Source organism: Pinus tabuliformis, chromosome 1_1 (assembly GCF_031772625.1).
Source record: "Pinus tabuliformis cultivar Carrire ecotype Pingquan chromosome 1_1, CPIR1, whole genome shotgun sequence".
Taxonomy (NCBI): Eukaryota; Viridiplantae; Streptophyta; class Pinopsida; order Pinales; family Pinaceae; genus Pinus; species Pinus tabuliformis.
Window position 1 is genome coordinate 264,934,256 of NC_142297.1, and position 15,719 is coordinate 264,949,974.

A 15,719-nucleotide genomic window follows, 5' to 3' on the forward strand; every position below is an offset into this window, starting at 1 on the left:
CTCCTTGTTCATCCAATTCTTGATCGTGTCATGTCTCATCGATGTACTTGTATCTGCAATCACTTAAGATAAGACGACATCAAATCCATAAACCTCTTAGTCTACCATGATGCATTGTCGTTGAGTTTTAGATGTAGGTCACATGAGAGAGGACAGGGCTAAGAAATTGTGCAAGGCATATTTCAAGCTGTAATGTGGGCTCTAGGCACTGCTAGTGAAAATTTCGCAAAAGTCACTAGGAGACCATGGTGGACAATCCAGATCAACAGTCATTGTTCGCAGTACCTAGCTTGACTAGCAAGCATATCTGCACAATTTCTTGGATGAAGTAGTGCAGTCAACAGTGGGGCTTGGAAGAAAAACTTGCATAGCTCCTCTGGGGAGTTGGCAGTATACTGCAAGAGGCTTGTCGGGAAAAAATGTGCATTTTTTCAGGGGAGTTGATAGCGTGTTGTAGGTGTCCTACTAGTGAAAACTGTGCAATTGCTAGGAGGTTGGCCTACTGGACACCCCAACGTAGTTTCTGAGTTGAGTGTGATGATGGGCTACTAGACATTCCAATGTTGTTATCTTTTTTTTTGTGCTGAGAAGGATGCTAGGCTACTGGTTCACCGTGCATGAAAATTGTGGAGTTTTCCGAGTGAGCAACAGGTCAGCTAACTGGGTGACTGGCTGGAAAAACTTCACAATTTCTTTAGGGAAGTAGGGATGGACATAAGGTGTCTGTCTAGTTTATCAGCACAATTTCTTCAGTCAACGGAGTGGGCAAGGTTTTAAATTTTTGATAAATTATTGGTGGAGTGAGTCCTGGGGTCACTTCCCTGTCAAAATCCCTAGTTAACCAGCTGGGAGGTTGGTTGATTCGCTTGCGGTAAGCACAAATTGAGATGGCTTGTTGAGAAACTTCTATAATGTTCTGGGTGACATTCAGTTCAGTCAATTCCATGATTGCATGGTGTAGACTACTTGGTTGACAGTGTCAAGCTCTACACAATTCTGGGAAGCAGTACATGTTCATTGAGTGCTGAAACTATGAGATGTAGCTCAGCGAGGGTCCAGCTATTAGAGGGTGATTCGGTCACCGGAACTTCAATAAAAATGGCTAAGTGTGTAATTGAGTGAACATTTTCATACGTGTCCTTGCGAAAACACACTGAACATGACTTGACTACAAGACCCCTCAAACCATCAAGATAACACATACTCAGTGTGACTGACCGACAGTGTGAGTGACAAATGTGGCGCTCATGATGGATCATTAAAGGACAACGATGATGGTTACACGACAGTGCATACAACTTCTTTTGTGAGTGCAAATTTTTTTTACATAGCGAATACAACTTGTACACACGAAGCAGGGACCTCGTGCATGACTAGAACATGGTTGCAATCGTGACATTGTGACTAACGTGCAAAAATTTCTTCATGAACAGTCAAGAAAGGAAGGCGCGAAGACTCAACACGAGCTCATGGGGTGAGTCTGAGTGCTTACAAACATCAAGTTCAAACCCAAGGGAGGCTTCGAAATTAGATGCAGGCCAAAATTTTGGAGGGTTTTGCAGCCGCTACAACAAGTACCTTGACATAAGCAATGAGAGGAATGTCTATTTCAACACCAGTAGTTCTTATATCATGCATAATGTATCTTAATTCTAATGCTAAAGAAAGAGGGTCATCATTTTTCAATTCAATATTGAACCATTTAATCATCAATTAGACAACTTCAAGTTGAAAGTGTGAATCATACAATTCCTTCAACATTTTTAAGGCTTCAAAAGAATTTGAAAATGGTGAAATATGGCGACTCACCTATTCATTTACAAATATTGCAATCAAGGCATAGGCCTTCTTGTTATTATTTTCCCAAATGACAATCTCCTTATCTAAATTGGACTTTGCAAGTTCATTATCTCCTTATCCTTCACAAACTCCTCCCCACAACTCATTGAAAATGAGAGTGTGTTTTATCTTCCTTGACCATTCAAGATATTTCTGTTTTCTAGAGAGAAATACTCCAATAATTGATATCATTGAACACATTTTAAAATCTGTGTACTATGTAAAATAATGTACTATGTTGGCAATATAATATGAAAAATGCAATTTTGGTGGTAATTTATGTAAAAGATTTCACTTCTAATATATATATATGACAGAGTTGTTATATGGGGGAGGGCTATATGGGGAAGGGGATGTGAGGACTTTTAGCGTTGGACTTATTTTGGTGCATATTGTTTTGAGAACTTATTTTCTTTTAGTGAATGCAAGGAGTAATGGTATATTTCCAATTTTGGATTTGATGAAGACCTTTTATGTTGGTAGCATGAATATTATAAGCATAATTAATTGAAATTTCCTATGAGATTTGGTGTACTGTATCATCATGTGCCTTTTGGTGTTGTGGCATTTACTTTGCAACACATGGATGGTATATCATATGATGACCTTATGCTTATGTTGATAAATTGTTTCATTGATAATGTCATAGTATCATTGTGGACTTTGCGCTCTTTTGTGGTTTCAATGGATGACAATCACGAAGTAATTCTTGGTTGCTAAACTTATTTCTCATTTATGCATTGTCTTATTTAAAGTCTTTCTAACAATTATTTTCTTAGGATTCATGCTTTGACATTATGTTGTTGCTATTTATGGTATCTTCTTTATTGGGTGTTAATTTGTTACTTACTTGAGTTTGTTGAAGTTTATACATTCCTCTTAACCAATACTTCCTTTCTTGTTTGAAGCAAGCCTCAACCAACGAGATGGCAGCCAGGACTACATAGCGGACTAGATGGTGTAGAGTTAGATTTAGATTCTACACCGAGGAAATCCCCTGACTATTCACGATAAATTCCATCCCCTAAACACGTGTATAAATATAAGGCAAGGTTTCAGACTTAAGGTAAATCATGGAGGTGAAGAACAACTAGAAGGCATGGCCTTCATGGATAGTCTGAGTAATTGTGGTGCAGTGGTTATAGGGTTGAAAACCTATGGAGTTATGTGGTCTAACTTGGAGTGGGATGAACATATGATTGGTTTCTCATCAAGTTGATTGAATCATGGAAATATAAATATTTTGCTGACATGGAGTAAGAATATCATGTGATTGGTTATTTTTTTTGTTGATTGCATCATGGAAATACTCTTTAACATAGAGTGAGCACAAAATATGATTGGTTGTTCATTCATTTTTTTGGTTTACTAGATCATTGAAATACTCTCTGAAATGGAGTGAGCATAACATATAATTGGATATTCATTTGTTCATTTGGTATACTATATCGTGACAATAATATATTATATGGAATTTGTAGGGCATAAGATTGGTTGTTCATTTAGTTAACTGGATCATGCAGATACAAATATTTTTTTGACATGGCACACCATATGGCTGGTCATTAGTTTTCTTGTTTGGTTCAATGGATCATGGCTATACTCTCTAACATGGATTGATCACAACATATGATTCGTTGTTCATTTGGATGATTGAATTGTGTCAATAATCTTGGATGTGGAGTGATAAGAGCATATTATTGGTTGTTCATTTCTTTATTTAGATTGACTATATAATGGGAATAATTTCTAACATGGAGTGAGTAGGGCATATGGTTGGTTATTCATTCTGTTGACTAGATCATGCTAATACTCTATAATGTGAAGTGAGAAGAGCATATTGTTAGTTGTTGCTTGGTTTAATGGATCATGGTAATACTCTTTGACATGGAGTGAGCCAAAAATATGATTTTTTGTTCAGTTGGATTGTGGCAATACTCTCTAATGTGGAGCAAGTAGAGCATATTATTGGTTAATCATGTGATTAGTTGATCTAACGTAGAGTGAAAATTAGCGCCCCTTTCCTATAACCTGATGTGGAGAGCTCATTTTCCTTAGATGTAGGTTGACACGGATAATGACTAGATCCCTACAGTCTGATGCGGTAGGAATTATTGGTGAGTATTAATAAGAACCATATTTTGGTCCTACACAGAGAGCTCTATAGCACAGTTGGTTGGTGCATGGTTATGTCTCTATAAGGTCAATGGATTGAGCTCAATAGTGGGTTAGTTAATTTTATTATTTTCATTTGGAAATAGATATATATTCTATCGAACACTAAAGCCTTTCAAAGGTATCCATTTGTAGAACATTCGTTGGACCTTTTCCATTCTACAGAACATGCACTAGAAGGAACTATTTTGTGGTCAAATTGAGTGTAAATTGATTTTGGAAAAGAATGATTGGTTGGATTTCTTTTTATTTTTATAAACAGAAGATAGAAACAATTATTAAGATGAGGGCGGTCATGATTATTGGTATGATGTAGGTGATTAATATTTTTATATATGAGAGAAGGAAAATTGATTTGGTTTTGATTTTAGCATGTGGATATACTCTGAAAAATGTTAAACATTGTTTGTTGGTTTGTGAAGGAGGTGGGTACCTCCATCATAGGTTGGTGCCTCAATAAATTTGTTACCTACATGAACATAGGTTGGTTCCTCCATATGGTTGTTTCCAACAAAAAATCGGTGCTTGCATCATTTTGAGGTTGCTATCTCAAATAGGTTATACCATAAAGAAAGAAGGTGCTTTCTTTTTTAGGGGATAGGTGTCTCCTTCTAGTTGGTGCTAGTAAACATTGTAAGTTGAAGATTCAAGATAAAAATATTTGTGATCCTCTCTTGCAAGGATATCTATATAGAAGTTTATGTTATCATGTGTTATTATGGTAAATACTATTTTATGAACTATTTCATTTAATCTTATGATGCATATTTCTTTATGATGTACTACTATGTATTCAGTTATTCACAAAATGGTTTTGAATTGTTAATTTGGACATTACATTGATTCACCTCCTTCTCAGTATAATCTTTAATCTAATATGACTTCCTCACCACAAAATAAATATTTTCCTTCTTTATATTACACATAGCATGACGTCTTCATGTCACTTCAATAAATTTTGTGTTAGTATACGTCCTCTAAATTTCTCCCCACTCTTGGTACACATCGGCTCCAACAAAAACATTGGTATCCATGGAGTGGGTCTCATTAGCTAATTGATCCTACACAATGGATTCTACAAGATTCATCTTTTTCCCCTTTGACTTTGCATGTTTTTAAAATATTCTCAATTTCTTCCATCTTCAACACCTACATGAAATAAATGAATATGAGGTTCAAAACATGCATTCCATTCCCAATTAGAATTGTAACACAAATATAAATCTTCTTACTTTAACATAATTACAATTATTCATAAGTAAGTGATCAACTGGGAGGATAACTTTGTTACTACTAGGAGGCAAGGCCAAGAGAGAATTATGCTAATAAACAATGAAGGATGAGAAAAGAATATGGTTTTGGTGACTCATTTATAGCACTCAGTAACAACTATAGAAAATGTTTAATCAAATCCAAGGATTACAAGCCTCATTTATAGCACATAGTACAAACTATGGTAAATATTTAACACAATCTAGGTAAGTCGATACCTCAATTTCTAGTATAAATCCTAGTTTATGTGAGAACCAGAGGAGCGTGATCATAGAATTCAAGTAATAAAGTAGTGTGATCATGCCAATGGATTCTATATGATGGAAATACAATAGAGGAAACTCATCAGAGGTTATTAATTATAAGGAAATGGAGATAAGTCCAATGAGATCAGTCTAATGGTGATTAAGAGTAGGTGGGAAAATCGGTCTCAGAGATTCAATAGGTGGAGGGTTAGACCTTTTACAAAAGTGATTGATGGGAACATATGATAATGGAATTGATTGGAATTCGATTTAAAATGAAGGAAAACATCCAATAGGATCAATTGTTAGTGTTGGGAATGATTAGTCAAGGAAATCATGTGGGAGATCATCAATAATTTCTCGAAAAGATTTTTTTGATAAAGCATTGACATCTAGAGATCGAGATTGATGAGGATTAAAAAATTATTACAAAAGTTTTATTTTCATTTCCAATATATGATATAGACCATGAAGAAGGTATGCAATAATAATATAATATGACATTGCCATCTGGAAATCTATGAAAAGAGTGTTGAATAATTGGTATAACTAGTTATTTTCCAATCTATGATGTTCAATACAAGGTATCCCATAGGTATGGGAGAGTTCTTTAATAATTTATTTTGGGCCCCTAGAACCTATCAATAATATTGTTTAAGGGACTCTTAGGTAGCACATTTTTAAAATATAGGAAAATGGTGGAGGGGTACCCCATAATTATTCAACTTTTTCTAATTTTAAGGGGAAATATTATTGGGCACAAAAAAAACATTGCAGCATCTACAAAACCAAATTCCAAAATAACAATTTAGTGGTAAATGGGCCCTTCATAAATTCTTTGAGACTCTTAAAAGGATGAGATACTATATCAAGTGAAATGTGTTTGAATTCTTCTATTTATTCACTCATATATGTAATCTTGTGTCATTTATATATTGTTAAATGTATCATCTTTTAATCTTATTTCTAACTTCATTTTTGATGGCTTTTAACAAATTTGGTTAGTATGACAATGCGCTTCATGAGAATGGAAATTATCTATTCTTGAAACAAATTCAATTTAATGTTGAAATATTTATATTTAAAATATAAGAAATAATTTTGTTGGGTGTGTCGGCCTTGTGGTGTTGGCATTGATGTCAACCTAGGATATACGCCTAAGGATTCAACTATGGAGTTAATTGTGTTGGCATTGATGTCAACAAACTTGGTGGAATTGTCATGATGATAAAAATATTGATGAAATTTGACCAAGGTATTCCTAATGTTTGTGGAGGATCTTCAAGCTATAGAGATACTTTTAGAGGAAGATAGACAAGTTTTGGAGCGTTGGAGCGTTGGAGCGTTTTCACAAAAGTCTGGAAAGAGGATCAAAGCAGCACATTGCTGCATAAGTAGACAACCATAGATATAACAAACCATACAAGATATTTACCTACATTATAATTCACTTCTAGAGTGTAGAGGGTGTGTTAATACCAATAAGTGGAATTCCCAAATTTTATGCACACTCATATTAATTCCAGGGGCATTTTATATGGATTTTTCACATTTTATTTGGTCAAATAGTGTGAGAAAGGTTGCTTCACACTCTAGAAGGTGATAAAGTTAAAGATAATGAAGTTAGTGCTTTGTATTGGCTGAATATTTCATCATTCATAAAGTGTTGGAGTGTGAAGAAGAACGAGTTAGACAGAGAGAGAATGTGAGCTATAATATTGCAGATTGTATGTAAATCAAATATTAGATTTGGAGTAATGTTGCATACATGTTGAGAGTTCTTATGGAGAATATATTATCATATTTAGTATGCATATATCAGTATTATGTTATTGTTTATATGGAGATCATAGTATTATTGTAGTTGTTGGATTTGTAAATCAGATATCAAATTGCAAACAATGAGTTAAAAGAATGATTAGTTGAGCTTGTCATGTATTGTTGTAGCAATCATATGCTACATCTATTGTTGATTGTTTTTGATATTGTAGAGACTTATATATATATATGCTTCCATGGACATATTTATATGTTTCTGTTATCGTGTATATGATGTTGGGCTGATGTACTGGTTGAGTTTGTATTGTGGAGATTGATTATGTTACAGAGAGTGATGTTGTAGGTGTTTGTATTCAATTGTATGAGCATACGATATTGTGATTCTAGTGTGAAAATGGATGAAATGTGGCTCATAAGTGCTTTTATGTAGAGATCATGGATCTAGTATGAAGAATTGTGAAAGATGGTAAAAAAGAGAGCTTGAAGGTCATGGCCTTTAGTGAGGAAAGTAGTGGCTTACTATGACAGGGTGTAGTGAAATTCTTTAGGTAGAGGCCTAAGAACTTGGGAGTGGTGTCTTCCAGTAGGAATACTAGCATGTGGTGGCCTACAAATCTCATACAGGTAGTTCCCTAGATCGAGTAGTGGCTCATGTGTTTAGAAATTTGTTGGTTCGACACTAGTGGTGGCCATTCATTTAGATGTAAATAATATTATTGGATATTAATCAGAATAAGAATACAAAGACTATCAATTGATGGTGGTTTTTAACCTTTGGGTTTCCACCTTATATGTTGTGTCCCTATGTGTGATGATTGCGCTTTGATGTTTTAATGATCTCAAGTTTATGTGTATTGACCTGCTTCTTATGGTTCATGGTTATGCATATATTTTCTCATGTGTTATGTTGCTAATGAATGAATGAATAAGGGTTTGAAATATAAGGACACAATATTGATTCACCCCATCCTCCCCCTTCTTAGTACTGTTCACACTTCCAACAATTGATATTAGAGTGTCAACTTTCCAGCAAGTGGTGTTATAACGTCAACTTCAAACCAATTTATTATAGGGAAACAATATTATCAATGAGAAGACGACACATGGAGTGGACTAAAAAATTAAAAAAAAAATGTAATAAATAAAATATACTTATAGTCATTCATTTTGACAAGCTTCCAATTATTTCTTTGTATAGGATTTTAACATGTTTTGTCCTTTAATGTAATGTTTTGATACATTTAGATAACTTTTGACTAATATTATCTTGTTTTGTGTATCAGCAATAATTAGGTGCAAAGAAATAGATAATTTTAAATAATTGCACATATTTTAGCTAGGCATAAACGTCCTCTATTAGAAATTGCTTTTCCAATTATCAGTTTAATAAAATTATTAATTATAATAATATACCAGCATAATATATATGATTAGTATCAAATATATTCTTTATTATTCCATATAATTGACCTACTCATGACCCCGTTGAGGAAGAAGAAATAAAGTACAACATAAGGAATAGTTACAAAATAATGGTGGATGTTTTGTAAACCATGCCTCAAGTAATCAGTTGTTAATTACTTGCTATTTTTAAACTATAAATAGTTGGAATTATTTTCTCATTGATGGAGTATATTATTTTCTTCTGTAATGATGATTATGAAGGTGGTTTGGAATGATCATAGGGTATTGATAACTATAGAATATATATGTTTTTTATTTCAACTTTAAAACTTAAAATATTTTTATTTTTTTTATTGAAATTGTGTTGATCTTTTTATTATATTTCGATAAAATAAATATTAGGAAGAAATTCTAGCAATTCAATTCATATCCAATGTTAAATTAATTCAATTTCTTTATTTGTACATAAATTCTCTTACGTTATTGTATGGAAAGTTGACATTTCTTTGGGGTGGTAGTGCACCTCTTAAATATATGTCAGATAAATTACATGGTCATTTTACAACTTAATTTAAAATTTCACCATTGCATTTATAGATATATGGTTTTTTTTCTTCATGGTATAAAATTGTGTAGATATTATTGCACAAAAATTTCCATAATTGTGTTTTTGAGACATGGTTTTTCCCTCTTTTTGTATGGGTTTTAATTTAGTAATTAATATAATATAAATGAAGTTATACTAATCATTAATATAATTTAAATTAAATTCATAAATAATCATTATAGTTAAATTAATAAAAATAATTAAATCAATAAATTTGTTATAACTTTGAAGTTTAAACTATGTAATTTGGATAATAATTTGATACAAAACATATATACTATAAAAAGCCATAATAATGACACATATATGATGCTAACATGATGCGTGAATGATAATTGGTAACAATGATGAAGCACAAATGAATATTAATGACACAAATATGACATGAACATAATTAAACACTAATAAGATGAAAAAATTCTTAAATGTCCTAATATTTGATGCTATAATGGTGTCAATTCTATGGAAGAAAATGATGCTATAATGGTGTCAATTCTATGGAAGAAAATATGACTATCAGAGGATATCTTAATGACCAATTCATAAGAGTATTTGCAAATAATATTATTATGATAAAATTGTGATGCAATAGTTATTTTATCATGTCAATTTACCTATATTATTTAATGCAATATGACACTAACATGAGACCAAAAACCCCCAGATGGTGGGTGCTAAGTAATAGTGATGTGCGCGATCATTGAAAGGATGAGCTATCACGGGAAGTGGGAGATCAATGATCCTCTCACCTAGAATTTGTACATAGCTCATGGACATGGAGACATGAGAAAATGTTTAATGGCATGAAAATTGATATGGTGGTTGTATTTGGTATCCCTTCACTCCATGGATCATCATTCTACTCCAGATTGATTTAAAGATAGTGTTCTCACGGAAATAAAACTAGATAATGTTTGGATGATAAGTATTTTTGAGGATAAAAAGGAAAGTAGTTTTGAATTGGAATTATTGCAATTATTTTATGATCTAGATTATATCTTTATATTATTTTTCATCCATCTCAATGTGTTCAAAGTGGAAAACGAGGAAGCTTGTCACGTGACCATTTTTACCAGCAGAACCTAGCTTGGAAAAACAAGATCTGAAACCATCTAGGAGAATTTGTTTGGCATAAAATGATGTTTATCAAGTGGTAAATATTTGCTTATTTAGTGCCACAATATGTTTTTCCTATTCTGCACATATATACATTTCCAATGGTGAAAGAATCACTTCAATCGGACTTCGTATGCGAACGTTATGCCACTCAAAAGTTGACATCCATATTTTCACCACCATAATTCAAGATGCCACATCAGCCCCAATTATTCATGAAAAATAGGCTAGCAACATGATTATGATGAATTAGAGTCTAGAAGAGTCTATATTGTATCTCTAGTTAAGAGTTGAGACAATCAAACCTAACAACTAGTAGGCTATCAGGATGTGTTATAACCAAGCCACTAGGAGGAAACGGTGTTCCATTCTTTCAAGTGCCTTTGTTACATAGCTGAGAAAAAAATAGTAGAGAGGGATAGTATATAGAGTAGACAAAGTGGATTTTTGCATTGTACTAGCCCATAGGCCATAAGCCATACTTCTTTGTACTTGTAACCATTTTCTATTCAGAGAAAGATAACAAAGCAGCCTCACCCTCCACCTAGGTTTTTCTCCCAAAAGGGTTTCCTAAGTCATATATTGTGTCAAATGTGTTTGTAAGTTTTTATTTTGATGTTCTATCCTTTGTGCATAATTTTAATTCACAGGCATGCCCTATTAACAGTAATATACATATCCATAAATCTAAAAAGAAATAAAACTATAATAGTATAGAGTTTCATATTTTAAATATAATTTTATCAACTATGTTGTGATGAATTTCATAGTGGAATATCAACAAGAGTTTATGGATCAATTTATCTCCTTATTGGAGGTGATCTTTTTATCCCTGTGATTTAGTGGCCCAGTTTCTAGGTTGGGGACTATGTTATATTAATCTAGAGGGGGAAGAGTATGTAGGAAGCTGTTGGCATTATGACATAGGTTTGGCACTATGACATAGGTGTTGTCCTTGATGGAAACTCACTCAGATGACAGACCACAGTTCAGGCTCTTAGAATGAAGGAAAAAGATATATACGTAGTTTCCACTTAACCAAGTTACATATACACGCGGGATCGACGACCCAAAGGCGCATATACATATGCACGCACTTTCATGCAAAAAAAAGTGTGTACATGTGGGAAAACTTGGTTTTGGTCCATGGTATTTGGTCCCTGGTATTTTGACCCGTGGTATTTATTCAAGGTATCTTGACCAAAGTGTTGACCCCAGGTATTTGGTCCAAGGTATTTCTTCTAAGTGGTTTTGGACCATGCTATTAAGGCCTAAGACTATAGAAGAAGGAGGAGATCATTAGGAAAAGGTACTCAAGAATTGAATATCTAATGAAGAGCAAGATCTAGAATGCTGGTCATTGGGTTATGGTGCATAGCTGGATCTGAATCAAGGAAGAACCTGAGCGCTTGAAGAAGGATAAGTTCTATTGATGGGCTAAGATCTTAAAGCTTGAAGAGAAGTATCTTTATGTGGTTTTGATCTTTTATCTGAATAATTGGCGCATGTTGTAATCTGTAAATCTGATGATCTGGGTATAACTGATGTATGAATAGTTGTAAAGGTTAAATCATCTTTTACAGATCTGTACGTAGGATCAGTATATCAAAAGCGCATATACACGCTAGTTCATCAATTCAAAACAGCGTATACATAGGTTTTCTTTCATATAACAGCATATGCATGCAGGTTCAACACATTGAAGTAGCGTACATCTCATATAATATGTTTTAGCTACTTATGTTTATTGTTGCAGTGTTCTGGGTTCTGGTATTGTTACTGTATTCTGGTTATAGCATTCAGAGAAGTGATTGTTTGATTCAGTTTTGGTTAAGTGCAAGGGAGATTGATTGATGCAGATATATGTTGATGTTTGATTGATGTTATGGTTGGATCTAGTCTGAAAATTTATGAAACGTGGTCCCTAGAAGAAAAGAGAAGGTTATAGCTTTCTATAGGTCAGCACCTACATACTAGTACATCAACTAGTACAAGATCTAAGGGGGTTGTAGCTCCCTTCCAGGAGAAGCTGGAGAACGAGAGAAGGTTGTAGCCTTTTGTAGGTAGAAGCCTATGTACTGGTATAAGAATGCACCGGTACAAAAATATTGTAAATAGAAGTTTCTTATTTAAAGAAGATAGAGACAAATTGCAGCAGGTGGTTTTCACCTACATTGGGTTTCCACCTTATATCTTGTGTTCTTGTGTGTGATTGTCTACTCTATTTTTACTGTACCTATTACTACTTATATGGTTCTGATACATAGATTAAAGATCAACTAATTAAATAATAAGTTTACAAGGTATACGTTGGTTTCTCTAAACACAGTTGCGTACATACGTAAGTTGCATTAAGAGAAGTAGCGTATATAGATTTTTTCATGGAAATGAAATATTTTTAAGTTGCTAATATTGATTCACCCCCCTCTCAGTATTATTTTCGACAATTGGTATCACAGCATGTCCTTGAAAAGAAGCTTGATCGCTTGAAGGAAGATCTATCATCATGAGCAACTACAAAACAGAGGCATCCATCAGACCACCAATCTTTGATGGGAGAAACTTCATCTATTGGAAGGTAGGAACCATAGCCTATCTTTAATCTCTTGGAACAAAAGTTTGGGTTATCATGGAAGGAGGATACACATTTCCATCAGCAACTCCTACAGATATGGTAGGTAAAAGGTAGTATGAAACAAATGCAAAGGCTATCCATACTCTATTGGGGAGTTTGTCACAATCAGAATTCTTCAAGGTTATGCAACTCAAAAGCGCCAAAGAAATATGGGACAAGATCATTCTAAGCTATGAAGGAGATGATCAGGTAAAACATGCAAAACTACAATCTCTCAGAATTCAATATGAAACTTCTAGAATGCACAATGATGAAAGTGTAGCTAATTATTCCTTATGTATAGATGCGATTGTTAATCGCATGAAAAAATTGGGTGAAGAGATAAAAGAAGTTACTTTAGCTGAAAAGGTTCTAAGATCCTTGTCTTCTAAGTTTGAATCAAAAGTTTTTTCCATAGAAGAGAAGCAGGATCTTCAAAGCATTACTATGTCACAGCTGCATGGAATCCTAACTGCTTATGAAATGAGAAAAAGGGGTCCATCAAATATGAGAGAAGCCGCATTCAAAGCTTCAAGAAGAGGAGAACAAAATGAGTCGGGACATACATTAGAAGGAGAGGAAGAATCAAACTTTGTCAAGAACCTTCAATGGGGTTCTAGAGGATTCAAAGGTAAACTACCTTTCAAATGTTTTGCTTGTGGAAGAGTAGGTCATTATGCTACCAAATGTCCTCATAAAGATAAGCTTGATAAAGGTAAGGAATCAGCAAAATGGAATAGAAAACAAAGTGTAAATAAGAAGAGCTACTATACGCATGAAGATAATGATGGTTTAACAAATAGTGATGAAGATGAAAATAGTAATGATTATAGACTTCTTATGGCTTTTGAAGATAATGATTTTTTGGATGCTTTAGATGAAGAAGGTCTCTAAGAAGAAATTTTTAAACTTAAAATATGTTTAGAAGAAAAGAGTATGATTATAGATACTCTGACATTCCAACTTGCTGAAAGGGAAAAACACGACGAAAAGTTAGAATGTGAAATTGTGGGTCTAGGAAAAGAAATTGAGAAAACAAAAGCTCTCAATATTAGGTTTGCTAAAGGAACATAAAATTTAGATGAAATCATCAAAGTGCAGCATTATCCTCTGATAAAGACAGGTCTTAGATATACGGAAGAACCATATCAAGCACAGAAGCCATCAACCTCCAAAAGCTACCTTGATGCAGCAAGGAGAAATGAACATATTGATAATCATTAGCAGAGGCTTAAAGCAGATCACCAGGTAAATTGAGTTCAATATACTTCAAGGATGAACAGAGGCTATAAAAAACCACAGGTAAATCATTCTCAATTTGCTTCAATAATGAATGTCAATGGAAACCACAATCATCAGGTTAGTAGATTCGATAATTGCAGGAATTTCTTCAATGGCTAGTGTTTTTCTTGTCATAACTTTGGACACAAAGCTAATCAATGTGTTTCTTACAAGACCATCATGACTAGAGAAGCATGAAATCAAAGGAAAGTGACTGGGATCATGAAAAGGACCTACAATAACTTCTTTGTTCTTGAAAATGAAATAGAATGCACTATCTGTAAAAACTTCGGTCATGAAGACTCTAAATGCAAGAGTAAATTTCGGCAAACATCTCAGAAGGAGCAAGCTTCATTGGGTCCCAAAACATGGAAAAAGAAAGAACCACAAATCGAAAGATGTTTTATAGCCTTATATGCAGATGGACAAGAAAATCAATGGTACATCAACAATGGATGCTCGAAACACATGACAGGTGATAAAGTAAAACTTCAATCATATAGTGCCTTAGAAAAGGAAAGGAAGGTCTCATTTGGAAATGACACCCCTACAGTCATAAAAGGTAAAGGCTCTATTCTCTTAAAAGAAAAAGTTAAAGCTGGGAGTGTTATGTATGTTGATGGTTTAAAACATAATCTATTGAGTGTCAGTCAAAGGTGTGATCAAGGAAATGAGGTAGTATTTCGATCAAATGGATATGTTGTTCGTGAGCTTGATATAGGAGAAACAATGGTCAAAGGCACAAGAACTCCAAATAATTTATACATACTCAGGGGAGGACAACAACAATGCTATCTCAGCAAAAATGATGAACACTGGCTATGGCAGAGAAGATTGGGGCATCTAATCTTCCCTTAGATAAGGAAAGCATACAAATTCGAGGCTGTTCGCGGTCTTCTTGACATTAGAATTCCAGGAAATACAATATGGAAATCATGTCAATTTGGTAAGCAAACCAGAGCACGTTTTCTTGAGAAGGAAGGATCAGCTAGTAAGCCTCTTGAACTTGTCCACACTAATTTATGTGGTCCATCAAGGAAAAAGTCACCTCGTGGAGAAGAATACTTTATATTATTCATTGAAAACTTTTCCAGAATGTTTTGGATAGGATTCCTAAAGCATAAAGACGAAGCATTTGAAAATTTGAAAGCCTTCAAAGCTTTGGTTTAAAATGAATCAAATCGCAAAATCAAATGCCTCAGCTCTGATCGAGGAGGGGAATTTACCTCGGATGAATTCTTCGACTTCTGTGAAGAACATGGAATAAGAAGGGTGTTGTGGGGAAAAATGCCTATGCAGGACAATCCTATCCACCTAAGGTGTGACAGTGCCTTAGCAACAAACGAGTACAGCTACACTGGTTTCTTCCTTTATGAAATGTGAAAGA